General features: G+C 42.7%; 1 protein-coding gene and 1 pseudogene across 4 annotated transcripts in view; one reads left to right on the top strand and one right to left on the bottom strand.

Annotated features, from left to right (window-relative positions):
- CARD11 (caspase recruitment domain family member 11) overlaps positions 1 to 27037 on the bottom strand; it is a 663926-nt gene that overhangs the window by 204326 nt on the left and 432563 nt on the right. The window lies entirely within an intron of this gene.
- Positions 9344 to 9550, top strand: LOC147684829 (U2 spliceosomal RNA; annotated as a pseudogene).

Raw genomic sequence — 27037 nt, 5'->3', positions numbered from 1 at the left:
GTGGTTTTCCGGTGGTGCTGTGCTGGTGCGCAGGTAATGCTGAGTGATGCTGTATTGGTGCTGCACTGGTGCTGAGGCAGTACTGCGCTAATGCTGATGTGGTGTTGTGTTGATGCTGCACTGGTGGGTTTGCGCAGGTGCTGAGGTGGGGCTGCACTGATGCAGAGGTGGTGCTGTGCTGATGTCGAGATGTTACTGTGTTGATGTTGAGGTGGTGCTGTACTGGTGCTGAGGTGGTGCTGAGTTGTTGCTACACTGGTGGCAGTGCACTGATAAGGAGGTGGTGCTGTGCTGAGATGGTGCTGTGTTGATGCTAAGGTGCTGCTGTGCTGAGTACTGGTGCTCCTCTAATGCTCAGGTGGTACTTCGCTCATGCTGTGACCATGCTGAGGTGGTGCTGCACTGGTGCTGAAGTGGCGCTGAGTGATACTGAGGTGGGGATGTGCTTGTGTGGATGTGGTGACCATGTGGTGCTGAGGGATACTGAGGTGGCGCTCAGGTCGTGAAGTGCTTGAGCAGAGGTGGTGCTCAGTGATACTGAGGTGGTGCTCATGTGGTGAAGTGCTTGAGCGGAGGTGGTGCTCAGGTGGTGCTGAGGGATACTGAGGTGATGCTGAGTGATGCTTTCGTGGTGAACATGTGGTGCTGTGCTCAGGTGATGCTGAGTGATGCTGAGTTGGTGCTACACTGGTGCTGAGGTGGTACTGCACTAGTGCTGAGGTGGTTCTGTGCTAATGCTGAAGAGGTGCTACATTGGTGCTGAGTTGCTACTGAGGCATGCTGCACTGGTGCTGAGGTGGTGCTGGGCTGATGCTGAAGAGGTACTGTGCTGGTGCTGAGCTGCTGTGAGGCAGTGTTGTGCTAGTGCAGAGGTGGTGCTGCACTGATGCTGTGGTGGGGCTGTGCTGAGGTGGGGCTGTGCTGGTGGGGGTACCCTGATGTGGAGGTGGTGCTGATGCTGTTGCTGAGATGGTGGTGTGCTGATGTTGTGGTGGTGCTGCGCAGGTGCTGAGTTGGTGCTTCGCTCCTGCAGAGGTGATGTCACGCTGATGCTGAGTTGGAGGTGCACTGGTAGTGGTGCACTGATAAGGAGGTGGTGCTGTGCTGATGTTGATATGGTGCTTTGCTGATGCTGAGGTGGTCATGTTGTGGTGCTCAGGTGCTGTGCTGGTGCTGAGGTGGTGCTGCACTGGTGCTGAGGTGGTGCTGAATGATACTCAGGGGGTGGTGTGCTTGTGCGGAGGTGGTACTCATGGGGTGCAGACTGATACTGAGGTAGTGCTGAGGTTATGCTGCGCTAATGCTGAAGTGGTGTTGCGTTTGTGCTGCACTGATGGGTTTGCTCAGGTGCTGAGGTGGGGCTCCACTGATGCGAAGGTGGTGCTGTGCTAATGTTGAGATGGTGCTGTGTTGATGTTGAGGTGGTGCTGTACTGGTGCTGAGGTGGTGCTGCGCTGGTGCTCATGTGGTGCTGAGTGATGCTGAGTTGTTGCTTGCTAAGGTGATGCTGCACTGATGCTGAGGTGGAGTTGCCCTGATGCTAAAGTGATGCTGCGTTGGTGCTGCGGTGGTGCTGCTCTGGTGGTGGTGCACTCATGCGGAGGTGGTGCCGTGCTGAGATGGTGCTGTGCTGAATTTGAGGTGGTGCAGCAGTGGTGGTGCAGTGATGAGGTGGTGCTGTGCTGAGGTGGTGCTATGCTGGTGCTCAAGTGGTGCTGTGCTGATGCTGAGGTGGTGCCGTGCTGATGCTGAGGTGGTGTTGCACTGATGCTGTGCTGGTGGTGAGGTGGTGCTGCACTGGTGCTGAGGTGATGAGTGATACTGAGGTGGTGCTGAGGTAGGGGTGTGCTTGTGTGGAGGTGGTGCTCAGATGATGCTGTGCTGGTGCTCAGGTGGTGTTGAGTGATGCTGAGTTGGTGCACCACTGGTGCACAGGTGATGCTGCACTGGTGCTAGGGTAGTGGTGCACTAATGCTGAAGTAATGCTGTATTGGTGTTGATGTGCTGCTGAGTTTGTGCTGCACTGCTGCTGAGGTGGTGCCCTTATGTTGTGGTAAGGCTGGGCTGGTGCTGATTTGGTGCTGCGCTGGTGGTGGTGCACTGATGCTGAGGTGGTGCTGTGGTGGTGTTGAGTGATGCTGACGAGGTGCTGCACTGGTGCTGATTGATAATGTGATGGTGCTGAGTGATGCTGTGATGGTGCTGCGCTGATGCTGAGGTGGTAGTGTTGCACTGATTCCGAGGTAGTGCTGCGCTGGTAGTGAGGTGATGCTGCACTGGTGCATAGGAGGTGTTGTGCTGGTGCTGAGATGGTGTACATGTGCTGAGGTGGTGCTGCACTGGTGTTGAGGTGGTGCTGTGCTGGGGCTGAGTGATGCTGAGGTGATGCTGTGCTGTTGTGGTGGTTCTCAGGTGCTGCTGAGTCATGCTCCGGTGGTGATGCTGAAGTTGTGCTGAGTCACGCTGACCGGTAGTGAAGTGGTGCTGCACTGATGCTGAGGTGGGGCTGAGGTGGTGTTGTACTGTCTACTTGCAGGATATATTGTTAAGTAACCTGGCATTACATACAGGAGAGCACGGAGAGGCATCTCTTGATATTGGCTTTATTTCATCAACAATTGAAACCTAAAAGAAAGCATCCCAATTTGAGAGCGCGCAACTTAAAGCTGCTTTCAATTTCATAAAATGGAGCAATACCAACATGTGTACCCTCTTTAATCGTATCCAAATAATCACGCTGTCAATTGTAATTAGGTTGATCCTACTGTCAGCAATCGTCTCCAGCTACACTTCCATTAAATAAGTATATTATTTAAGGTTTATACATTTGAACTAATAAAACCAAAAATGTTCTAGGATGAAAAACAACATAGCCTTGGCTGAAAAAGTGCTTGTGAAACGAAAGAAAGTGGAAAACAAGATAAGGACATGATTTGCAGTCATCAGCTGAGCGTATTTGGAAAGCCAAACAAGCCCAGGCAAAAGTAGTGCGTAGTGCGCCGAAACTAACATATATGGGCAATAATGAAATGATCAATGTAACTGGGCCAGTCTCCATGGCATGCCCATAAAAGTAAAAGGAGGGACAAATGTAAACTTTTCACCAACGAAAGAAATGTCAAAAGGCACATGAACAAACAAATGAAAATGGATGGGCATGCTGAAAGCCCATACAGTAGATAGAGCATGCCTCGACAGACAGTGCATGTGCTGTCTAGGTGAGACCTAAAAAGATTGAAAGTGTAAGATAGTGAAAGAAGGAACTCACACTGAAATTGAGACTAGACAGCCTGTGTATTCGATGAAGTGCCAGTGGTGGACTTCCAAAAAAACAATTCCCCAGCACATATATGATTTTTTACACAAATTAGGCATTGTACATAGAGCGTATGAAGGTAAAAATAATATATTCTATTGTGTTCTTCTGTCGCTAGTTCCAAGGGCCAGTCTTCCACTCAGTGGCACATGGCACATTCAACATTCTACCATGCATCACACATTCCAGGCCAAGGAGAAGAGACAGGGAAGACAAAAAAGAAGATAAGGTAAAATACATCAACATCTTGTGGGAAAACAAGAAATACATGGCATGACAAGAAACACAGAGGAAGACAAGTTCAACACCTCTCACTTTAAACTATATTAAGAAAGCAGTAGATGCATCTAAGTCAATACATTCACACAGCAACCGGGTTGCACACAAGCACGGAGACACACCATTCAATATGAACACGATAAAGACTCATAAAAAGGCATAATCAGCATTACCAGGGTATCTTTCCAACTGCAGACTCAAGCCACATACACATCATGGTAATATTGGATATTTGGAACATAAGGGCTTCTTCCAATATAATGTTCAATAATGTGAAAACTGTAGTTGTTGGTTGAATGGTGGAGGGGTGACCCCTGTTCAAGCACCAGCCACAATCCCTGTCATGGTGAACCACAAAATTTCATTAAATCAACCAGTGCCTAACACTCTGGTAGTTTGGCACAAAAATAATCAGGCTTAACTTAAGAGGCAATGTATAAAGTATTTATGCTGCACACAAACAATAATAAAGTGAAAACACAACACAACAAAAATCTCACACCAATTTAGAAAACTAGAGTAAAATTTAATAAATTATTTGACACCAAAACGCCCCAAATCCAATCAGTAGAACTAGAGTTATGAAATGTTAAAGTTTTTTGCTAAATTTAGTGCTAAAAGATCAAAGCGCCAACCGTGGACATCTAGTCATGCGAGACCGGGTCAAAGTTGAAAAATATGGGTGACCACGATGGACCATGGGTCAGATACAAGAAGTGGATTGGGCCCGGTCGGTGAATGAAGGTTTGGAGAAACATTTGTGAGAAGGTAAAGTTCAGCAGGGCCAAGCTGCAGGTGGGGTCTCTGGAGGAGGCATCATCATCAGCGAGCTGCCGGACGAAGATGGAGAGAACATTTCTACATTTGGAATTAGTCTCTTTATTGGAAGTCAAAAATCTCCAGCAAGGACGGCTTCACAGGATTTGTTGCTGAGTAGAAGAACCTAGCAGAAGCTACCTCAAAGTCAGGCCAACCGGCAATGCACTGTGGGCAGATAGACGAGCAGGTTGGCCCCAGTCTTCCATCAGTTCTTAGATCAGTTTTTACCCCAAAAGTGTTTAGTCCCAAGAAATGTTCCCTCTAAATATTTTCCTGTGTGCAGCAGTTTAAGGTGTCTGTGCACTACAGCCAATGTTATGTGTGCCAAGAAACCAACAATGCATGTGATAGGTACATGGGGTTGTAGTTTAGGCCTAAGAGGTATGTTCTCACATGTTTCCTTATTAGCATTCAATAAATTGGTTTAACCTGCACAGCACGCCTGTCTCTCCAGTGGTTTATAAGCAATGTGAAAATTATGCATGAAGAGTTAAAAACAAAGCATTAACAAATTAGGATAAAGGGAGAGAATAAAAGATACTCGTTTATTGACTGGTTTTTTGAAAGGGAGACCTAAAAAGCTGAGATTATTCCTGTCCTCCCCCTTAACCAAACAGTGTGACATTAGGCAAATATTGCATTACAGCAATCCTCCATTTTCTTCATTATCGCATATAAAGCACTTTCAAATAGGTTAGTTCGGAATACGAGGCAGCCATTTTGTTTGATTTAATAGACAGTAATGCAGATGCGGTTGCTCCGTTTCAGTGCAGAAGAGTCACCCCACTAACCAATATTCCCAAAAATGCCCCCTCCCGAACCGAGTGTCAGGATGGGGCGAGGCTTGCTTCATGGTAGCAGCAGGGAGGAGGGTGTGCTGCCTGATCACTTTTCAAAGTGCGCATGTCCCTTTAGCCGGCCATCTTTTAATTGCTAACCAGACATGCACACTTTGAAAGCTCTAACCCAGCTGTCTTAAGACAGCTGGATTTGAGCAATTGCAGGGCTCCAGTGTCCTTGGGAGCGGCGAGAGAGGCCGCCCCTCCAACCCTGGTGCTGCTCTCATGCAGAATTGGTTAGGGGAGTTGTTGAGGGTCCCGCGCTGGTAGAGAAAATGACAAGATGACAAACGGACCAGAGCCCGGAGGATGTTCGAGCAGGTAAGTATTTTTTTCAATATTTCTTATTTTCTTTATTTAGTGTGTCCCCCACCCACCACACATTTGCCCGCATCACCACTCTCTAGTGGCGCCAGCCTTGACTGCTATAATGTTGCTCTATTTATAAGAATGTGGGCCACATACAGGGTGCATATGACAAATTATTTTCCTCTCAGTTCACAAACACGTTGCCAGGGTGAGGGAGAGGCAAGAATGCTTCTACGTTCACATTTAAAAACTCACTTTTGTAGTGAAATGCTTTAATGTACCATATTCTTTTCAAACTTCTGCATGCTAAAGAAAGGTACATTTTTTATATTTTGAAGGGACTGCATCATATGTTAGGTGATGTTTGCTGCATGATTTAGATGGCACACATTTCAGGGCTCAGTGTGTACAAGGACTAAAATTGCAGAGACAGAGGGGCATGGGCACTGATGCAAGAAGAGTAAGCTAGCTGGCTCATCTTTATCTTTTTAATTATCACCCCAGAAGTGGAATAGTAGGCCAAGAATAGCAGAAGCAATCTCTGCGGCATTACCTATCCGCTGTTAAACATTACCAATGTCTATAGCAGACTTTAAAGGAAAGATTAGTACAAGTTATACTCAGTCGAACAATTGAATGAAGCAAACCGCACACCATGCCCTTGGACGCCAAGTAATACTAATTAGTGCAAGGACCTAAAAAAATACATTCATCAGAGACACCGCTGATGTTCACACCGCTCCTGCTACCTAGGCAGCAAGCGGCCTGTACGAGAGCCACTTGCTACCTCTTTGTGACTCTCTGCAACCCCCAGGCAGGGCTGTGGAAGAGGAATTCATAACTGCTTCTCCCATCTTTCAAGGTGGCCTGCTTCTTCACATGAGATCACCGAAGCTGCTCTTTTGTTGGTGCTACTCCCTTTTTATGGAATAAAATTATGCGAACAGTCTTGCGTGTGATATGTAAAGCATGCACACTTCACACTCATGATTGTGCACTCGGAGAAGTTACGGTGCACACGTGCGCACCCTGCAGGGACCACTAATTTGCCTATCTGGGAACTTTTACCACTACCACTTAGGGTCTAGGACTGTAGGGGCACAACTTGAGGGTTTAGGACTCACTGAGGCTGGGTCCAGGTGTGGGTTCATGATGATGGGCACTGTTATGTCCCTTTGGTTCTGAATAGGAGGCCAGAAAACTAGTCCTTGGAGTCACTTTAGTAGCCCTGGGTTTGAGTGCTGAAACAGGGCTCCAGCAGCAGGACTGGCCTCTGAGGTTTCAAAACTGGCTCCAGGCATCAAAGTCCTGCCAGGTGCAGCAAAGCAGTCTTGTGGAAACCACAGTAGCAACAGGCTGGCAGCTGAGAGTTCTTCAGCAGGTCCAGAAACTGAACTGAAGAGTGGGTCTGCAAGTCTCTTTATTCATGGTGCCTTCTTTGAGGTAGGAGAAGTTTCTAGAGGATTCCCTTCGAAGTCGTTGACGTTTCCTGACTTCCCTACCCTGGCTCCAAGCTGCATGCATGAACAAAGCAGTGATGACAAGAACTTTGTGTGAAGGCAGGGCACAACCTATTTAGTTGCAAGTGGGGCTATGCCCAGCTCAGCCACCCATCTCTCTATTGTGTGACTGTCATGGAGGAATTAACAAAGTCCAACTACACCCAGTCACTACGCCCAGTCATGTGACCTAGAATAGGCTACAAGCACCAAATAGCAAGAAAATGGCAACTTTCCAAAGTTACAATTTCAAAATTGTAATTTAGAATTCAACTTTACCATTAAAGAGGATTTCTAACTACAATTTCATAGATAACAAACATGAAATGCCTATCTGTCTCCAATCAAAAGTTAACACATATTAAATGGAATAAGCCCATCCAATGTTATCCTATGGGACAGGTAGGACTCACAGTAGTAAAAAAAGAATTTTAGGAGTGTTTCACTACTAGGACATATAAAACTTCAGAGGACATGCCCAACCTTTTAATTCCAATGCGCCCTGTCCTATTTGCTATCTAGGGCCTGCCTTGGGGGTGTTTAAGGCTTGGCAAAGGAGTAATTTTGCCAAGTCAAATAGCTTTTGTAAAACTGCCTTCAGGCTGCAATAGCAGGTATAGAACATTTTTTAAGGGGCAAGTTAAGTGAGTGGCACAATAAGTGCAGCAGGACCACTAGAAGCATTTAATTTACAGGCCCTGGGTATATGGTATACCACTCTACAAGAGACTCATAAGTAAATTAAATATGTGAATTGGATCTATGCCAATTATATCATGTTGAGGGGAGTGAACCCAAGCATTTTAGTGCTGGTTAGCTGTAGTAAAGTGCACAGAGTTCTAAGGCCAACAAAACAACAAAAACAAATTCTTCAAAAATGGATGGAAAAAAGCAAAACATTAGGCTGACCGTAGAGACAGATCCAGGTCCAACAAACATCTATTCTTCGGTATGCACCAATGACAAACCAAAGAACTGACAGGAAAAAACATCATGCCCCTTTGTTTCCACACTGGGATACTCAAGCTGTAACTCAACAAGCTCTAACCACATAACCTTACATAAAACATATACAGCTGCCTGCGTTGCACCAGGGCAACAACATGGACAAGCAGTAGTTTAGTGCAGAATTCCCCTTTCAGGTTGGACACCTTCACCATTTGCTTCTTCCCCTTCATGGCGTGATGGGGTTGGGGGAGCAAAGCTACATGACTCCAATTATGTCACTTCCAGGGAGAGGGTCTTTCAATAAATATCCAGTGGGTCCAAGCTTTATCCTCATTAAGAGATCCTCTCCAGTTAAACTCACCCTAACACTTGCCCTTATTAAAATGTTGGTGATTCCCAATGTAATGCAAGAATTGTACTGGCTTATTTTCTCTTATTATGTGTTTCATGTTGACTTACAGGTCGATCTAAAAGACGTTGATGCGAAAAGCACCCACAAGAAAGAGCCCATAGGGGCTTCATGCCAATACCCGAGGAGTCATATTGGCATGGCCCCGGGATGAAAATAACAGTGCCCCATTATTTCCATGGGCAGTTGTAAGACTAAGCTACTGGTGCCTTGCCTGGTAATGCTCCACCTATGCGCATGAGTTCTGTTCCTGGACTATGAGACCCAGATATGGGGTGAACTCCCTTTGTTCAGGAACAGATGTTTTGTATTCCTGGCCCTTATTGGCTAATCAGGCAGGCAGTCAGCTTGGGTCATATGATCACTGGCTGCCCTGAGATCACCCATAAGTTAACCCATTACCTTTCCAAATAAATCTGCAACAAAACTTTCTCCAAACTCAAATGGTGAGGGCTCAGTCATTTTGCTTGTGGACTTTATCTATTCTTACAAGCATTCTTTGTGATCCAATTCGGATGTGTGTACACCTGGCTATGGGACATTGGCTTTAAGACTTCTTTCTCCCCTCAAAGCAGAAAGGCACCGCAGAGTGGAGTAAGAGCTTTGGAAACTCTTGTCCCTGGCAAACTGACACAGAAACGCCAATGTATCCACTGATCAAAAGCTCTTACCCTTTTCCCACATAGTCTATCCCAGTCCCTTACCCACACAGCACATACACCTAAAACTTGAAAAGTGAGAACATGTGAAACCAGGTAATACACCCATCCAAACAGAGATACCACTGAAAATAACCTCTAGGTGCCAGATGTAGGTGGCCCAATACCGGTCGGTAATGGCCGAAATTACCGAATTTCGGCCGTTACTGACCGGTATTGGGCATTTGGGATGTAGGTAGGGAGCACTCAAATGAGTGCTTTTCCCAATCGCTTCTCGGCCTTTTGGCCAAGATCAAGTGTAGTATCTGTTCTTATCAGTTTAATGAGTGCTTTTCCCATTTTGGGATTCGTTATTTACCACCAACTAAATTGGCAGTAAATAAGGAATACCTTTGAAAATGCTAATCAGTGCATTTTCAACTGTGCCATGTGGCAGACATACATGCAGGGCATGTATGTGTGCCACATCTGCACACAAGCACGATTCATGGGTGCAACAGGGTGTCAAAGTGACACCCTTGCACCCTTGAATGTGTCCCCCATTTTATTGACTCAATATTTACCGATTCGGAAATTGCCATTCATTCTTATGGGATTCCAGGCCCATAGGAATGAATGGGAATTACCGAATCGGTAAATGCCGATTCTGTAAATACCGAATCTTACCGATTCTGTAATTTTTACAGAATTTTTTGCTACCTAGCATTTACCGATTCTAAAATACCGAATCGGTAAAATTCGGTATTTTAGAATCGGTAAATACTATTTACCTACATCTGGCACTAGGTGTGATCAGGTACCCTGCTCAAACAACAGTGTTAATTCTACATACAGAAATGTGTTCCTCGCCAACCCTCGAAAGGTCTGGTTGGCAACTTTACCAAATGTGTGTGCATCTTTGTGATTGTGCATGTGAGGATACATGCAAACACAATTAGGCTGAACCATTGTACCCTCTTTCTGTTTCTTTTCGGAAGATTTGGGTGACTTTTGTCGTGATGAAGTGTGAAAAAAGGATATGAACAAGATTTAAGTTATGCCATTGAGTCTTGCTCGAGCACACTTATTTCAACGGCATACGCGGTCCTTTTTTGACAGCGGACTTGCATTTATTACTGAAATAAACTTTGAACGGCTTTCATGTTCCTAGTAAATTTATTTTAGTTTAAAGACTACTAAAACAAGAAATCATTCCTTGTTTTGCAAAATTAAAACACAAAGTATATATATATATCATACATAACATCACTTTTGTAAAGCAAATGAGTGAGGGGGCATGCAATTAAGACAAATAAAATATGTAATTTCAGGAATTATAGGAAATAAAAGTATCGGTGTGAAAACTGATTGTTTGAACAAAACTGTAATTAAATTAATTGTGTTAGAGAATGCTCACCCTTAACAATCACATCATTAATGGGGGTGTGTGAAATTTGTGTAATTTGCAATTAATTTCAGGACAATAACATGTTCTTAAGTATAATTATGCAAATTGCAAATCCATCATTTAACAGGAGTTACCGGATTCATCAGCATTATGTGCTTGATTCACAAAGGTAACTTATACTTTTGAGTTATTTACACTTTTGAGTATGTTTACTACTTTTTGCTTATTCTCAAAATCTGAGTCTGGGCAGGGTTTCCGGTACTCTCTTAGGTTGTCAACTGCCCCATTATTTAATCATCAGGTAAGAGCGCATTGTTTCTATGTAGTTACCAACAAGCTCACATATTTGTGAGAATATCTTAATATATGTTATCTGTGCTTCATTTAAGAGTACTACTCTTGAGAACCATAGTATTGACCTGGGGTTGAGAGTTGAATATGCACTGATAAAAGACCAGAATGGTGGAACCAACACTAGTGTTTTTCTCTGTCACTTGCTTTCCTCCTTAACCCCATTTTTCCTGGGCTGAGAACAAACGTGGATGTTACCAGTCTGCTTGCACGACTTTTCTTCAGTCAGGCAGGTGGTGGATTAGCATCAGAGATAAGTGCCACAATCTTGCCCCACAACAGTAGGCTCCTGACATTGTTCTTCAACAAAAGGTTTTCATTAACATTAGTCTTTTTAGAATAAATATTTTAAAATCTTTGTAAATGTAAGTATTTGAGCTCAGTTGGTGGATACTTCTATGATGTGATTTTCTGGATTTTATTTACATTTAAAAAAAACTAAATAATGTAACACAAAAAAATCATTATAGTTTCTCCTAAGTGTGAAGAATATTTATTAGGCAAAGTGTTGTATAGAAAATATGAAATTACTCTGAAATAATTTACCCGAACTCAATCCTAGACACAGACTTGAAGGCCCATTTTGGGCTTGCAAAGTAGCATGTCAGCCTGCAAGTTGAGTATCGGTTTTGACCTAGACTCCACTAGGACACCGGCAGAGGACAGCCTGCCGTTATCTCACTGCCTTCAAGCCGCCACAATTGTGGAAGTTGCTCGGAAGACAGAAGAGTTTGCCAACCTAGAGTCTGTTTTTGAAAAATGAACAGCCCTAAACAATAGTGAAATTACTCCCTGTGTATCGCGAGTCATTGTTTGATTTCCCTGCCTGGGGCTGTGGGACCGCCTGGCATGCCGGTAGGCAATCGGATGCTAGGTCAAGGGTCTCCTCTAGGGATGGTCCCGCCAATGGAAGCCTTGCAGCCCCCCGCACCTGTAAATAAGGCAGTGGAAGTGCAAATGTTCTGGGGCAGCTAAAATGCCAATTAATGGCAATTCTCCAACTTAATAAAACTCTTAATGACCCTATAATTGTTATTATTTCCACTCATAGATTTTTCATGTATAGCAAGACAGAGGACCTCAGACAACTTTTATATGAAATGAACCAAAAAAACCTTCAGTCAAGTTATGAAATATCAATTGGAGGAGGTGCCATTGGTGGAGGTGTAATTGCAAAGGCTGTTCTTGAGTGATTTGCATATCACATGAAATGGTGACTCCAGTGACCCCAGTGGGTGAGTTCTTTGGTGTTATCAGACAAGCAACATCGGATTGACTCTTCGGGGCAATGAATGATCAGAATGTAAATTGGGAAAAGATGGAAGTAACATTCAACACCAATGGGAGTTTGTCAAATCTCATAGCAGCCCAGTAAATATATCAATGTCATAACATCCTCACAACCTCTGATGCCTCTAATGATTTATCTTTTGTATATTCTAAATGTCAAAGACATTGGTAAAGTCAAATACCATCAGTTCTTGAAGAAATGCTTGCAGGAGCCTATGTTAGGTTATAGTAAGTACATTTCTTAAGTGCACAATTACCAAGGATGGTGCCAAAGAATTATCTGCTGCAACACACTTTGACACAAGTTTAAGTATCCTTCACAAATTTAGTAGTATCTTTCGGATAAGCCTAGTCTTCAATCGTCTCATAAAAATAATGTTATCTTAGGTGGCATACATTTACATCGTTGAGGGTTCCCCCAGTATGAACCATCTTTGTCTTTGGAATTTTTAGTAGCAAATAGTTGGAGGATCCAATAACTCTGTTGAGATCCATTTTTACTCCATCTGCCACTGAAGTCTCCAAGAATATAACAAATTGCAGGTGATAAATAACAAGAAATTTCTTAGGTTGATCCATCTAGCACATAATAGAGGATATCAGTTACTTTGTTGCCCTTCTTTTATTGCATGTAAAATTGACCCTTAAAGAAATCTACACAATCATACCTTCTGAAAGAACTGGGAACTAAATGGGAACAGAATTACTGCTTGCACTTATAGGGGTGTACAGTGTTTCTACTTCAGGACTTTTTTTCAAACTTCACAAGCTTTGCCAGTTTTGCATAGGATGCAAAATGTACATTTCAAGAAAAGAAAGTCTGAAAGTATGTTTTATGTGAAAAACCTTAGTAAAATCCACTTTCAGTCCAAGAAATCTCTCGCACTAAGGTTTGTGTGGAACAATTTCTTAGCAGAAATTCATTTGTGTGAGTTTTGACACAAGTAAAAGCTTCAAGTGCGGACATTGATATAGTACTCGTAAATGCTCTTTGTGTATTCCATAACTCATAAACTTAGACGTCTAAGTTTACCTTTGTGAATCGGGCCCATTGTATCACATCCTACTTACTGTTATGAAACAGCAGATGCATGTATGTTTTCAGATATGCATCATGCTGTTTTGTTTGCATGCATGTATATGGGTATCTCTATAGCGTACACCCAGCCGAAAGGCAACATACAGTTCCATAGCTAGAATTTGGACACCAGATGTCAACTTTAGGGGGCATCCTTTTTCAACATTTTAAGTAATGGGTGTGCAAGATTGTTGATTTCATATGTGTTCTATAAAGTTTTAATATTATCTACCTCTTGATGGTTTTCATACAAAGTCAGGAAGGACCGTCTGTCGATTTCTCTCAGAGTTTCACATCCTGGCATGTGTGACAGAACAAGCAAATAGGAGACCCATAAAGATGCTCTTAAAAGGGTCCTATGAAAGAGTGATGATTCACAGCATGTTTAAATTGGCCCAGAGAGCATTATCTCAGCACAGAAGATCAATGAAATTGAAAGGCTCACTGTCAGCCTCATCTGCCCCAGCGGTAAGTGCTCTTCTTAGGATGAAATGTGGTTTACTTGACTTGACCGGTGCATTGCCATTAGTTCAGGCTCCAAGGCTTTCATGCAATATTTCAAGGCGGTTCTGGCATGGACACCCTCTTGCATCCAAGAGCACCCGCATGTCTGCAGCACCATGGACACGGTCTCAATGATGTGCCAAAATTAATGTCAATTCCCTGAGGTGTACCTCACCTGCTTGATGTTTGCAAGTCCAAACCATTTGAACTAAATCCATGTTTTTCTGCCACAAACCAAGTCAAATGTGGCTCCTTTTGCTCCTATGTAACTGATTATTGTGGACATGGACTTCATAAGGCATGTACAGAATCAGTTTTTTTCCAGAGCTTTATAGGGCAGACGACCGACAAAGAGGTCGCATGCTGGGCTGCAGGGGCATAAGTACCCGGCCCGCCCCCAATGCGCCCTCCCCCGGATGCACGACACTGGTGCACCCGGCCGGGGGAGGGGCAGGTGAACTGCCCGAGCCTCCCCCTCTACAAGGACTGACGGAGGGCGAGGGGCTCTGACTAATGGGACTAAGGGGGCTGCCCTGCTGATGTCCCCCTGTGGGGGACGCGGGCAGCGGCATTACACAAGGGCGTATTTAGATTTCTGTTAGGCACAAGAAGATTAAGAGATTTGCCTAGAATCACAGGATGTTGTGCGTCGTTGCCGAGACTCGAGCCCGGCTCCCCAGATTTGAGGTCGACCACCCTAGTTGTTAGGCCACATCCTCTACCCTTACGTGTATGTAATACATATAGCGTGCTATTGTAAGTAACGAAGGGACATGCAAAGGGCCAGTAAAGAATGGCGCCTGGAATGCACAGTACCATATGACATATGGCATAGCTGCCAAGCCATGGAGCTTGACACGGATCATAGTACACCACATGGTCAGCAAGGCCTGAAGCACGACATGGATCACAGTACATGAAATATGACCTGGTTAATAATGTAGGCAGCATTTCATGGGCCAGTCAATTTCGAAGCATTCGATGGTCAGAGATATATGAATCATGCTATTGTCAGAAACCTCTGAGTGATGGCAGCTTTCTCCCAACTTCTGCACCTTAGCTGCTGGAAAATGAAACCGTCGACAGAGGATGAATAGAGCATTTCAAAGCTCTTCTTAAACGTGGCTTCAATTGCTGGAAGCAAAAGGGGCTTGGGAATAAAAAGGAAATTCGCATCACACTGAGATATTGAAAGCAGCATGCTTAAAAATAAAATCCAGATTAAAGAGCAATCGCCTTAAAGACTCTGCAACGAGCAAGGATATATTCAAAAAGCCTGGAAGGAGGTTAGGTATTAATATAGATATATCATTTGGTTTACATGGCATGCTAAAGAGAATAAAAAGGCTTTACTTGGAGTGGAATGTTTTAGGATTACATTGTCAGAATGTAACCTTAAATGGCTTGCGCAACTTTCAAACAGGCGCTGTACATAAGACCATCATACCTAACACCCATTTCCTAAACGAGCTCAAACGGGCAACAGAAAAATGTTACTCCATAAATATTGCAGTGGGTGTTTTTATTGGGTAAAATAAAGTGGGATAAAGACTCTATATTTCACAGCGAACAGAGAAATATGAGTTTTTATAGTTGCCCTTTGAAATATCGTTTATATAACAAGTAACCAAGGGCCATATGTATCAAGGCAAAATGGGTTCGCAAACGCCGAAATTCGCAGAATTCCGGCGTTTGCAAACCCTTTTCCGCTAAATGGTATGTATGAAACATTTTTGGTGCAAAATAAGGAATCGCTAAATTTGCCATTTCTTATTTTGCGATTGCATTTAAGGAATTGCAAATTTTGCGATTCCTTAAATGCAATGTATCAAGAAAAAAACATTCCAAAATGCCATTAAGGAATCGCAAATTACCACCAACTTCTAGTTGGTGGTAAGTTGCAAATTCTTTTAAAAAAGCATTTTTTTTTAAATCAAAAGGTGCCATGTGACGCTCATACATGCCCTTAGGGCATGTATGTGCGCCATATGCGCACACATGTCATTTTCAGGGGTGCAGCAGGGTGTTCTTGAGACACCCCTGCACCCTTGAAAATATTCACAATTTGAGATCAACAAATTGCGATTCGCAATTTCCCCTTCATTCCTATGGGCCTCCTGGCCCATAGAAATGAATGGGAAATTATTTCTTAATTGCGATTAGCAATTTGCTAATCGCAATGATGGAATTTTAAGGAATCGCTAAAAAGAAGCGATTTTCTACATGCATACCATTTTGCGATTTCTAAATAGCAATTCCATAAAAATCGCTATTTAGGAATCGCAAAACGGAATGTTGATACATATGGCCCCAAGAGTCCCCCAAACCTCTGTGCACACTTTAGAGGCCATGAAAATGGAGAGGTCCCAGAGTTACCATTATGCCTTCTAAATCCAATAGGATAGTTTGCTCTTTGATACAGAAAAAAACAGCTGAACGGAATCACCCCAAATTTAGCGAGAAAATCAAGGAATGTGTTTTTCTTTGGTTGGTCTAAATCTGTTTAAACGAGTGTGCGGGTTAGGCATGAAGAGGTTAACATTTAGTACTATCTGGCCTTTTAAATCACAGAGGATTTGTGGTACTGGAACAATCTCATTGGCTGGCCACAGTATTGGGAAAAATATTGGGGTCGCCATTACAGGACATGGGGACTGTGTCCCACCCCATCCTGAAAATCAGTGAAAATGGGCAGATAAGGGGGCACAGTGAGCACATCCAGACCCTAAGGGACTTGTGGGGGGATCCCAAAGAAACCTCCTCATAGCAGAAATTTTGAAAAAATCAGACTTCGGTATTCGCAGATCCGCTGTAGGTTCCAGCACGCCACCCGCCAGTCGAGCCAATCGAGCCATAAATGCACAAAACCAACAAGCTTCATCAGTCTTGTGCTGCAAAATGAGGGCAAGCTTCACTGTTGCATGTTAGCCTGTAATATGAATCTGTGGCTTTGGTCCCAGAGCCATGAATCCTGTATTAGTCGTTCAAAACGTACCCAAGGCCTGATCCCTCAGTGTCCTCGATGGCAAGGAGCACTGGGTATCGAGCACCCGTGGAAGGTGGTGTGCAAACCCACACTAGCCATGCACAGTCGGGGTAAGATGTTTGCAAGGATTGGTGGGCAGGGCCTGGCTCCATCCTCATTTTGCATGCCAAGGGGTTGGCTCTTGCTGCTTGTGGGATTGGTAAAAGACTAAATTTCTTTGGCGTTTGTATGATCTATGGTTACTTTGTGAACCTATAATGCAAGTGACGGGAAACCCATGCGGTAAATTGGTGGTTTGAATCTGTACCACAGAGGATTACAATTAAAAAAAAAGTTTGGAAAAAAAACAAAATACATTGGCGACTCTGAAAATAACCTTTATATTTTCTCCAGAATTATAGAAAGAATTGCATAGATTCTCTCACGTTTCTAAGGAAGATCCAACTTCCTTTGTCTAGCAAATGTACTATGAAATGTTTTGTGTGCAGCAAATCCAGTTGAGCAAAACTAATGGCCATACAAATCCGAGGCCCTGCGGCTCAACTTTACTGCGCACACCTGAAGGTCAGATGCCTGTCAATGGTGAGGCACAGCCCACCACTTATATATATATATATATATATATATATATATGGATATATGGACAAACACGGTGTGCAGTTGGGGGTAGGGCCCGCCAAGAGTGGGTTGCTGGGACAGGCTGGAAGCCAGCTGTGCAATGTACAAGGGTTGTGCAGATGAGGTTGGATGCCAGGAACCTGCCCCACCTTCACTGCACATGGCTGGGGAGCAGGCAGGACACGTATGGAGGGTTGGGGGGCAAGGTTTGTCCGAAGGACATGCACAGTGGCGTTTGGCTACAACAGCGGTTAAGGAACAGGGTCTGGCTACGCAACCACAAGTACAGCCAGGGTACAGGGCCTGACTATAGTCATGATCTGCAGCCACTTCCAGCTTCACATGGCTAAACCCAATGTGCAGTATGGGTAAGCTGCCTTCTACAGGTTATGCGCAGGTGTAGCCATTCCCTACTATGCACAGTCAAAATGTCTAACTTAAGTGAGGATTAGCTGTGAACAGAGATTGAGCTCTAAAAAAACAGGTTCATGTGGAATATGGTTGGAAAAACAAAATATTCACTGAAAAAAACAAAAGGTTAAAGTGAAATCATGGTTATGTTTGCTTACGGCACCATCATTTAGGCTTCAATAATCTCTAAAATGTACTGAAATAAACAAATTTAAAGTGCAACTAAGTTCACAGAACAAAACCTAGAAAACACTGACATTTTTCAGTTATGGTTCAGTAAGCTAACCATAATTTGCGTGTCAGTTTTTACTGCTTAAGGTCTCACATATTACATCACGCATGACATGTTAAATGACATCATTGATGGTGTAAATTCATTCAGGGTTTTCAAGAAATTATTGCTAGAAAAGTGACTTCTATGGGCCCCATATTTAGACAACCATTCAGTTAAACTGTTGAATTACGTATTACGAATGCGATCGTATTACGAATGCGGTGCACTTTCATTGTTCGAGCTAGGAAGCACCTTTCAAAAGGGGCGTCCTGCGCAAACAAGTAAAGTATGCCATATTAGAATGAATGCACTGACCCCAGGGCAGTCATGGGCTTGCACTGCCCTGGGTGGAGCACATTCAAGTGAAATATAGAGCAGCTTCTCAAAAGCTGTTCCATTATTTAGTGTGCAAGCAGCAACCCTCCTGCACTTTTAAGGAGGATTAGTGAACTCTTTGCTGAAGGGTGTAGTGAATACCTTCACCAGCCTTCAGGGAGATATCTGACATCAACCCTCTGTGTTTCTCCACGCATAGGGCTGCCTTTAGGATGTGCACTGAAAGTGCGCCAACTTTTGTGGTGCACTTTCAGTGGGCTCCTAAAGGCACGCTGGTCTCTGTAGCAAATGCAACAAGATGATGGATGGAGTGCTGAAAACAACATTTCAACCACTCACCCCAGTCGCAGATCTGGGTTTAATCAATTATTTTTTTGTTCACTATTCCACCCCAGTTCGGTCCCAGCCATATTCAAATCAATCTTGACCCTGTTCCTCATGAATACAGTCCAGCCCGCACTGCCAGGCCAGGTCCTCACAGGACCAGAAACAGGAATCCTGGGACCGGTTTCTGGGTTTCATCCCTCACCAGCCAGGCTATCTTGAATCCAGTGGCACAGCGATTAAGGGACCCACGTCTGGGCATACCCAGCAAAGAGGTGGAGGTGTGTGGTGCAGCAGCCAGGACAGCTGACTTCAGAGCACAGGGCTCAACTCAGCACCATGTGACTCTGGGCAATAACGGACTTAATTTCCACAACAGCTCCCAGCACCATAAGACCCATAAGGGTGAGTAGTTCGCGCTTTACAAATACGGATTTACATTTACTTAGGGCGAAGGCAGCAAACACAACAAGATGATGGACGGAGTGCTGGGACTATTCTTGGCGCACATGCCCTTTGTGCCCCAGGGGCACAATGTATAAGACGGGCCCTGAATTTTAGTTCACTAATGAGTGTGGGCCATCTGCAAACCCCAATTTAAATTAAAAAAATTTGAATTTTAAACGAGAAGAGGGAGTTTTTTCTCCCATTGACTATTTCAAGCCTGCAGACCTAGGCCAGGTTTGCAGGTATGAAGCTTCCTGAGTGGCTCAACAAATCTGAACAAAAAATGGACTTTATTACAATACATGGGTTTGATTCCTTAATTTAGAAAAACAATGAAGGAGTGAGAATGCAGGGGGAGTATCCTTGACCCAGTGGCTCAGGTGAGGTGGCCCCAATGTTACAATTTGAAACAAAAAAAGGCAGATTTACTGCAGGGTTCAGGGACAGTGAGGCTGGTTTTCTGGTTGACAAAGCAGCTCCTCAAGGCCTGGGAACCTAAGTGAAGGGTCTGCGAATACCTATCAACGGATTTTGGACTCTTTTCCGACCTGCAGCTGGTTTATGGATCTGCTCCAGTGTCCAAGGAACAGTAGAAAAATAATTAAAAAAACACACAAGATCTGGCCATAAGTCGGGTCTTGTGGCTCAACCCTTGCTCTGCAAGTGCAAGAAGTATTTTGTGGCCGACAGCAATAGCAGCACGCGGGGGCTAGTTGCCCACTGTGGTGAGGCAAAAAGCATGTCCAAAGGCCAAGCCTGCGGCCAACTCCCCTTTAGCTACCCGAGATGGGTTGAGCACAGGGAACTGTTGCATGTTGTACATTAAAAAAAGAAATCACTAGAAAAACACAAAGGTTAACGTGAAGTATAGCTAGCTAAAAATCCACAGTTCATATTGAGTTGTGGTTGTGAATCAAAAACATAGACCCACTGAAACTAGCAATTTATGTTTAGTTACATAATCCATAACTCGCACGACCACCTTGCAAACCATGTATTGCACAGCAAGCAGTCTCTATCTATATATTTATCTGTCTGTCTGTCTAGCTCTCTATCAATCTATCAGCATAGTGGCGAGCTGGTGCTATTGGCAGCCCCAGCAGTCTCTTATGTTCTGACATTGATGGCAAATAAATTAATAGGGCAACCATTGCCCCAAGTGCTTGCCATCATTTAAGTTTAGTTTAGTAAGGTAATTGTGCAAAAATTATTACCCAAAGCTCTTTTTGTTTTTGTTTGATTTTGTGGGGAACAACAAGAAAAAGAACAGCGAAACAATGACTACATATTTAACATAGTAATAATGAGGGAAAAAGAATATACAAAGGTTCTAACTGTCAAGCTGTGTATAAAGAGAAAAACATGCGTACTATATAAACAAGAAAAGGTAAGGGATAAAGGGGGGCTATATATAATTACTCTATTATGTAAAAATTAGAACATGAGTAATAAACTACTAATAAAGTAAGAACCTGAATGATAAATTATCTATACTGTAAGCATAACAATCAGGAAAGAATAATACACTTGGAAGAGATGTGAGTGTACAATGTATACTAAGCATCTAGAAAAAAGACAAAGGGTGAGGTTAAGGTGGTTTATGTATATCATCAGAAACAGTAATAACTTTAAGAACAGAAGAGGCTGATAAAGATTAGTATCTGGTTTTTGGAAGCCATAAAAATCTCTTTTAATCGCTAAACATGTGGGAAAGACATCATTAGTGAAAACATACAGCATTCCACCAGGATCTAAAAGTAACTTTATCAACTTGTTTCCAATGTGAAGTTATTAAATGAAAAGCAACAGCTAACAATAGATCTAGCAACTTAAAATGTGATGGTGACTGTGGCCATTGGGGTGACAAGGTGCCTAAAAATATATTGATTAAAGAAAAGGGGACATTAACTTTGAAAATGTTCTTAATTTGTATCCAAACTAGCAGCCAAAAATGATGAATAGGGGGGCATTCAAATAACATGTGTTTTAAATCAGCTTTAGAGCAGGGACAGGACCAACAAGTAGAGGAAGTTTTTGAGGAAAATGATGCTAACGTCATTGGAGTAAATAACACTTGTTGGTAAACAAAATAAAGAGTTTGTGTGGTCTTAGCATCTCAAGACGTTTTGGGAAGCTTAGACCATAAGTCTAACTTATCCCAAGTTTCAGTTGGCCAACATTGCGAGAAAACGTTTCCCAGGCTAGTTTGGTCTTTGATTTTAGTCTATCTGAGGGTAATTGTAAAGTCTTATAAATAATGCAGAAGGGGAGGTATCTAATAGTGAAGAAAGCGCACAACATTTTGCAGGGGGATTGGAAATATTTGGTAGCATAAGCAAGTTTTGATTGAGAGAGGGTTATAAAAGATCGTACTGTGATATAAATTAACTGGTAAGGAAAATCTTTTTTGAAGGTCAGTAAACGAAAGGGGTTCATTGTCGAGTAGAAGTTGAGAGATCCATTGAGAACCCCAATAATGCAATTTTTTCCAATAAATGTTGCGAATCTTGATTCGGAATGATTTATTGTGCTAAATGGGTTGTCGTTGATAGGAATTAAGTGAGGGATATGATAATGGTAGGAGAGGAACCACAAGTTTACACAGTGAGAAATAGTAGGAGAAGGAAATAATGAGATATTAGTAGTGAGAGCAAGAATCTCCTGAAAATCAAAGGGGGAAATAAAAGATTTTTCTATTTGTATCCACAAGGGGATGTGGAGAGATCAGAGGAGAGCCAGCGGTTAGCTTGTTTTAAGGAAAAGGCAGAATGGTATGTTATGAAATCTGGGAATCTAAGATCTCCGTTGGATTTATCCTTTTCTAAGGAGGTTAAAGCAATGTGAGGGTTTTTTTTCCATAGAAATTTTGTTTAGCACCCCCAGCTCTTCAACACACACACAGCGTGCACACACACACACACACACACACACACACACACACACACACACACACACACATACACGTGTTACCATCCTTGTGGGGACTATGTGTTTTCACCAGCCTTGTGGGGACTAACCCTTCCCAATGTTTTAAAAATATACCAATAACAGAAAAATGTTAAGAAAAAATTCATAATACAGGATCCTGCTTCAATTTTACAAATATGTTGTTATTTAGTCACGCGCACAGAACCATCATTGTGGGGACTTGGACATGTGTTACCATCCTTGTGGGGACCTACTCAATAATTCTCATTTCTGATTGAATACACTCATTATCTAATAGATGAATGCTATTTTTCAGTGCCATACATACACAACATGATACTTTAGTCAGATTTGAATAGGTCACTATGTCCTAGGTGCACCTAGAACAGAGATTTGTCTAATAATGCAATAAACAGTGGAAAATGATCTTATATATAAAGTGCATGGACAGGGATTCACAGATGTTTAGCCTATTACTGAGTGCACACAAACATTAAGGAATATGAAAACAACACATAGTTAAATAAATTTAGAGGCTTAAGATCCTGCAATGGGGTCAGATGGCAAAACCAAGTTGCCATTTGACCACCTAGTTGTTTTTCATCAACCTCACCAATTGGCACCATCTACGTATGGCTGTGCATTAATAGTCCCCAAAGAGATGGCATGATATTAAAATAATATTCTAGAGCTGACAGAGTAAGTGTATGATGATGATAATTTTCAAGCCCCCACAGAGTTATTGCATGATTAGATTGATGCCTAAGTCCCTACAGATATTGTGGTTTTGGTGTACGATGATAGTCATGCTGCAGTTCATGCAGAAATAACACTATTACAGTAATGCACACATCCCACAGAGATAGTTTCTGATTATAGGAATGCCCAGGTCTCCACAGAGATAGTGTGGTATTATAGCCATGTTCAAGTCCCCACAAAGATAGTGTGTGATCATATTCACGTTCAAGTCCCCACAGAGATAGTGTGTGATCATAGTAATGTTCAAGTCCCCACAGAGATAGTGTGTGATCATAGTAATGTTCAAGTCCCCACAGAGATAGTGTGTGATCATAGTAATGTTCAAGTCCCCACAGAGATAGTGTGTGATCATAGTAATGTTCAAGTCCCCACAGAGATAGTGTGTGATCATAGTAATGTTCAAGGCCCCACAGAGATAGTGTGTGATAATAGTCATGTTCCAGTCCCCACTGAGATAGTGTGTTACTATAGGAATGCCCGGACCCCCACAGAGATAGTGTGTGATTATAACCATATTAAAGTCCCACATAGAGAGCATTACGATAGTGTTGTTCAAGTGTTGTAGAGAAAGTGTACGATGAGTCATTCTGACATTCATTCAGAATTCGTATAGCGCTTAATTATAGTCACTCTCATGACCCCGTTGACAAAATGTGTGATTATATTCATGTTCAAGTCCCATCAGAGATAGTGTGTGATTATTGTTATGTTACATCTCCGCAGAGATAGTATGTGATTACAGTCATGTTCAGGGCCCCACATAGAGAGTGTTATAACAATGATGCTGAGGTGCTTGCTGTTATAACAGTCATGCTGAGGCTCCTGCAGAGGTAGTATGTGATTATAATGATGCCTAGGTGCCTGCTCAGGTAGTGTGTAGTTACAGTCATGTTCAAGTGATGTTGAGATATGTTGTGATTATACTGAAGCTTAGGTCCCCAAAGCGATAGTGCATGATTAGGGAATCCCACTAAGATGGTGATTATTGACCTATAGAGAAAGTGTGTGATGCATGTAAAGTTCCAGTCCCTCTAAAGACAGTCTGTTATGATATACATGTTGATGTCCCTGAAGAGATAGTATGTGATGACAGTCATATTCAAGTCCCACAAAGTTAAAGTATATGAACCCCCGTCCCCACAGAGATAGAGTGTAATTATAGACATGCCAGGTCCCCATAGAGATATGTGTGATGAAATTCATGTTCAATTACTAAAATATAGCACTTGATTGATTATATTGATGCCCAGGTCCCCACAGATATAGTGTGTGATTATAGTGATGTGCAGGTCCCCACAGAGATAGTGTGTAATTATAGGGATGCCCAGGTCCTCACAGAGATAGTGTGTGACTACAGGGATGCCGGGTCCCCACAGAGATAGTGTGTGTTTATAGGGATGGCAGTTCCCCAACGAGATAGTGTGTGATTATAGGGGTGCCAGGCCCCCACAGAGATAGTGTGTGATTATAAGGGAGCCAGGCCCCCACAGAGATAGTGTGTGTTTATAGGGGTTCCAGGCCCCCACAGAGATAGTGTGTGTTTATAGGGGTGCCAGGCCCCCACAGAGATAGTGTGTGTTTATAGGGGTGCCAGGCCCCCACAGAGATAGTGTGTGTTTATAGGGATGGCAGGTCCCCATGGAGATATGTGTGATGATAGTCATGTTCAATTACTCAAAGATAGCATTTGATTGGTTATATTGATGCCCAGGTCCCCACAGAGATAGTGTGTGATTATAGGGGTGCTAGGTCCCCACAGAAATAGTCTATAATTATAGAGATGTCAAGCTCCCCACAGTGGTAGTGTGTAATTATAGAAATATCCAGGTCCTCACAGAGTTGGTGTGTGATTATAGCGTTACCACAGTCCCCGCAGAAATAGTGTGTGATGACAGTCATGTTCAATTCCCCACAAAGGTAGTGTTTGATTGATTATATTGATACCCAATGACCCCACTGAGATAGTGTGTGATTATAGACTTGTTCAAGTCCCCACAGAGATAGCATGTCTCCACAGTGATGTTTGTGATTATAGCCCACACATGGCACTTATCTCTGAAACCCATATTGGGTTTCAAGATCGTAAACTTTTATCTCAAATGGGCTACGATCTTGTCGTTTGTTCAACACTAGGGGCATCAATCCGGGGAGTAGCCATTTTGAAACAGAAGCATATAAGAATGGTTATTACTAAAACCGCTGCTGACGATAGGGGAAGGTGGGTAATTGCTCAGGTGCAAATTGCAGAAAAATACTATATATTTTGTTTGGTTTATGGCCCTAATGTTGACGAACCCAAACTATATGAGAAACTAAGCATCAAATTACTTGAGTGGGAGGGGGAACTACTTATAATGGGAGATTTCAACTGCGTTATGAATTATAAGAAGGATTCCACAAGTAAAATTAACACGATAAGGATGCGCAGAGTTAGAGCAGCTATAGTAGAATTGGGTAGGCTACATAATTTGAAAGATGTTTGGCGCATTAAACATCCTACCATAGCAGGATATACATATTATTCGGCCCCCCACAGAGTTTGCTCCAGAATCGATATGGTATGGGCAACAGATAGAATTGTGGATAATTGTAATATAGAACTCTGCCCGAGAGTCACATCAGACCATAATCCCATACTATTCGAATTCAAAACCCTTACCAAAGAGCAATCCCCCCGACAGTTTACATTCCCTAGGTATCTATTTACAGACGCCGAATTTATCATGGGTATCAAAGGACATATAAATGAATTTATAACACTTGTCACTCAACCTCAGTTAATTTCGTGTGGGACGCATGTAAATGCAGCATCAGAGGCTATGTGCAACAATACATTCTAAGGAAAAATGCTGAAAGACGGAGGGCAGATAAGCTAACTTTATCTAATATTCTTTTAGCTGAACAACAATTGATCGATGCTGCTACAGAAGGGAGGACAAATATAGAAGAACTGAGATTAGGATTGGTCTCATTGAGGTCGGCATTAAAAAAGACTCTCAGGGAGAAATTTAGCTCTAAAATTCATAGATATAAACTAGCCCAATATGAAGGGGGCGATAGAATCGGTAAAATTTTGGCCTAAAAGGTAGCAGATAAAAAAGCTAAAACAATTATAAAATCAATAAAAGGGTCAGACTCAACTGAATATAATAAACCAGAGCAATTTGCTAAATACTATAGTCACTTATATACTCCAGATCACCTACCCTCTCAAGAAGAAATTATAAACTATTTAAGTACATTTTTGCCCAATCGATTTCCAATGGAAACAATCGAGCAACTTGGTGTTAAGATCTCCACTACTGAAATAAAAGCAACCATCCAAGCACTGCCCTCAGGCAAGGCAGCGGGAGAAGACTGTTTGCCTATAGAACTATACAAAATATGCGAGAAAGATCTTATACCGCTATTTCACTTGGTGATAGATTCTGTAGGTCAAACAGGAAGTGCTCCAATATCTTGGACAACTGCTAAAATAATTTTTTTTCTAAAAAAAGGTAAACCACCAGATGACCGAGGTTCATACAGGCCCATCTCATTAATAAACACTGATGCCAAGATTTTTGCCAAAATTCTCGCTAATCGTCTAGCCCCTATTATGCCTGATTTAGTGAACTGCCAACAACATGGGTTTGTGGTGGGGAGAGACACCACTACTCACATTAATACTGCTGTGACTGCATTTGATGTAGCCTCGACTGCCCCCACCCCACTCGGAATGGTTATGCTAGACGCGGAGAAAGCGTTCAATTCCCCACAAAGGTAGTGTTTGATTGATTATATTGATACCCATGACCCCACTGAGACAGTGTGTGATTATAGACTTGTTCAAGTCCCCACAGAGATAGCATGTCTCCACAGTGATGTTTGTGATTATAGGTATTATGAAGACTTAAACAGATAGTCTTAGTCTGGTGGCTTAGAAAACTAGTGTAGCCACTTCAACAGTGGCAGCTGCTCCGCTAAGGCATCATCGGCATCATAAATCTGAAGCACTGGTGCTAAGGTTAAGTGTCAGTAGTTCCACCTGGGGTTTCCGTGAGAGGTTGGAAGATAGAGTATCACTTAAATAATTGATAACATCTACCCTCTCGAGTGGTAAACCCCACAGCTCTAATCTGCCTCTGAATGACTTATGTTTTTTAAAGGACAAATAAATAGTCTTAACAGAATTGATCTCTAGATATGAGCAGAGAAAAAATTCCTTGAAACTGGATAATGTGTGCTGGAGTGTCTCAGAGATCAATAAGGTGTTGTCCACAAATGG

The sequence above is a fragment of the Lissotriton vulgaris genome, chromosome 10 (assembly GCF_964263255.1).
Source record: "Lissotriton vulgaris chromosome 10, aLisVul1.2, whole genome shotgun sequence".
Classification (NCBI taxonomy): domain Eukaryota; kingdom Metazoa; phylum Chordata; class Amphibia; order Caudata; family Salamandridae; genus Lissotriton; species Lissotriton vulgaris.
Note: the sequence above shows the minus strand (reverse complement) of the source record. Positions and strands in the feature narration are given on the sequence as shown.